We start from the raw sequence: 3,276 nt of genomic DNA on the forward strand, positions 1-3,276 counted from the left end.
GCTTCCTCTTTTTTATTAGATTAAGTTATTTACAGGAGGGATGGTAAATCATGCAATGCTTGTGATAAAAATTGTTTGCACCAGTTCTTTATGATGCTTATATTATCGGTGGAAGATGACTGTGCATATTTCCGAACCAAATTTAGCCAGCTGACAATGTTAACCCTTAGGATTTGGAGGAAAGCCAATCCTTTGTAAATTATATTCGTATTTCCTCTGGCTACAAGTTACCAACATTTTTCACTCTATTATGGAAGTCAGTCACATAGTCTTTTCTAGAAGCTAACCTTTCCCAGTGAGCCATTATTGGTGACATAACCTTATCTTCTACTTCAATGATGAATTCCACAGGTCACTGGCAGGTGATGGTATTCAAAATGCAGAAGGAGATGAGGAGATTAGGAGGATCTGTGTCACTTGAGTTAGACTCCAAAACCTAGAAAGGAGTCCTAAATCCTATTGTTGGCTCAGTCAAGATTTGGCTTTTAATATCTCAGTTGAACTTATCCATGGTGTCTCTCCTGTATAGTATTGCAATTTGTTGTAAATTTTTCTTTAGCAGTCTTCCAAGTGAAGATTTTTTTTCCAAGTGGAATGTGAATGAAAATTATATTTGAAAAATGAAGGTGGATCTAATTTTGGCTTTTAATAAATATATGCAGAGGAGCAAAAATCATCCATGATGTTCTCTTCTGCCTTTGTTAAGGTATGGGATCCAATATGTGCCAGGCTTGGATAAACTGCACATGTAGGCACACATGCATGTCCAGGTGCCAAAGAAGGGATCTTCTGTTGTTATTATATCCTCCTCAGTCTTCACAGAGGATTGAAGCTCAAGAAAATAAGAGAGTAAACTAAAGAAAAGGACTTAAATGAATTCATCAGTAAGAATTATGTTAGATACTTACCTTACATTTCCCTTCACACTCACCACCCAAAATTTGCAAATAACCTAGCAGGCAGTCTAATTATCATATGGCCACTTGGTATTTAAGTGTATTTCTAAAACTCCTGAAAAAAATGGTGAAAGTATTTGCCAAATTCTGTTTACAAGCCTACAAATCACATATGTAACCTGCAATGTGTTTTGTTTTGTTTTGTTTTAGAAAAGCATTAGTTAGCATTTAACGAAGCTCCATCCACCGGGCTTCATGCTACCAGGGCACAGCTCCATCACGACCCCAATCTTGGGCTTCTCCTCAGCTCTTCTACTGAGGAATTTGGCCTTCATGATGACAGGCTGTTTCAGGAACTTTCCCTTCCCCAAAACATTTTTAGTAGCCCAGTCCATCACATCAATCATAGGAGCCCCTCCAATCTTATTTTGGGAAGCATTTACCCGTGTCTATTCCTAACAAGGTCTACAGTTTATCAAGGTTGACAACTGGGCAGAAGCTCTGGTTCCTCTTTAAGTGGTAATGCCTCATAGCAACTTTTCCAAAGTTTAACTTGGGTATTATTTGTCAAAGTTGATCCTGTGGTGATGTATGCCACAAACATTACCCAGGTCTTCTGGGTGGTTCCAGCACTTGTCTCTGTGCTGTGGCCATGGCTCACGTGGCCCTGAAGTTTCCGGATCTTCCTCAGTCTGGATGGCATGTTGGCAGTCTAGAGGAAAGAGCTCTGATATGTCTTTTTGAGACCATTACACTAATAGTTACTGAAGTTACTTTTACTAAAACAGACTTTAGTGGTAGACCAGTGACTTGAACAATACAATGCAAACTGCAATATGTCATGAAACATCTTGACATTGAGAGGTTCTGACTCATTAAAAGATGCACCATAGTTTAGTCACTTATAGCTATATTCTGTAAGGAATGCATTTTTACTTTAATTCCCTGACAGTCTTAATTTTTTCTCCCTACATATAGTGGCATCTTCTCTTTTCTCATCTCAAGCATTTCTCTGGATCTAATCAGATTTCTTCCTTTACTGTACTATCATTTAATCTGAAAAAGGTCATTCTAGTTTTTCTAATCACCTCCACATTTGTCCTGCCCTCATCTATGACTTTTATAGCACAGGACTTCCAGATGGAGTGACTGGAGTTGTAGAGATGAGCCGAATAAAGGAAGGCCAGTGATAGAAAGTGTAATTTTCAGGTTCTTACCAAAAGATTTACAAGAGAAATGGCAAACGTTGGAGGAATTAAAATTAAGGATCATGGAATCCTTGGGAAAAAAGAAACACAAAGCTAAGCCAGTTCAATGTTAACTTAAACTAAACCTAGGAGCTCTTAGTTCTGCTAAGGACTGTATTACAGATTCATTAAACAGGTTGGGTGCTCTTTGCCACTTAGTTAATATGTGAGATTTGAATAGCTTAAAGTAATGGTTAGAGTAGTTGTTCTGTGTTTCTTAAAAAGCACTGTGTTTTAAAGATTCTTTTTTATGATCTCTGATCCAAAGAAGGCTTATTTTTATACCCTGAGGATACTCTACATTTTATAAGATCCTTTTGTCTTTTACATGTACTTTGGGTCTGGTTTGATGGAATCTCCCAATTTTAAAGATGGCTATAATTACTTTCTTCGAGAGAAAAGCTATTATGCATTAATATGAAACGCCTTTCAAAGGCAGGCAGAGTTGCATTGTGATCATGGAACCAAAGTTATCTGGCTCCAAACCACAGCTTAACCATTTACTACTCAGGTGACCTCTGACCAAGCTATTTCACATCTCAATTATACTTACTTAGAATTCTGTAAGCATGAACAGTGATAGCACTTTTCATGATATAAGCAATAAATGGTAGTAGTAACTCTTTTATTATTGTTGTAATTAATAAAAGTTCTATATATAGTTCTTAGGTACTATTATAATTAATAATATACGATAAATATATAATATATAATTAATAATATAAATTATAATTTATATAATATATAATTATATTATATATAACTTATATAACTACTTAATTATATAAATTATAAATAAATTATTTAAAAATTATAATAATTCGAGGCACCTGGGTGGCTCAGTTGGTTAAACAACTGCCTTTGGCTCAGGTCATGATCCTGGAGTCCCTGAGTCCCACATGGGGCTCCCTGCTCGGCAGGGAGTCTGCTTCTCCCTCTGACCCTCCCCTTTCTCATGCTCTCTCTCCCTCTCTCATTCTTTCTTTCAAATAAGTAAATAAAATCTAAAAAAATTTATAATAATTCCTATTAGAATTAGTAGAAAACTAGGTAAAACAAATATTTCCAAAATGACAGAGAATACTATTTGTAAGCCAGCCATAAGAGGATGACTATTAAGTAATGGATGATCC

General features: G+C 36.1%; 1 pseudogene across 1 annotated transcript; it reads right to left on the reverse strand.

The window, feature by feature from the left end:
• Positions 1–1,117: 1,117 nt before the first annotated feature.
• On the reverse strand, positions 1,118–1,599 carry LOC308343176 (large ribosomal subunit protein uL15-like; annotated as a pseudogene). Its single transcript has one exon. The product of its transcript is annotated as a large ribosomal subunit protein uL15-like (transcript).
• Positions 1,600–3,276: the final 1,677 nt, after the last annotated feature.

This window comes from Martes martes (genome assembly GCF_963455335.1).
Source record: "Martes martes genome assembly, chromosome: 1".
NCBI classification, from domain to species: Eukaryota; Metazoa; Chordata; class Mammalia; order Carnivora; family Mustelidae; genus Martes; species Martes martes.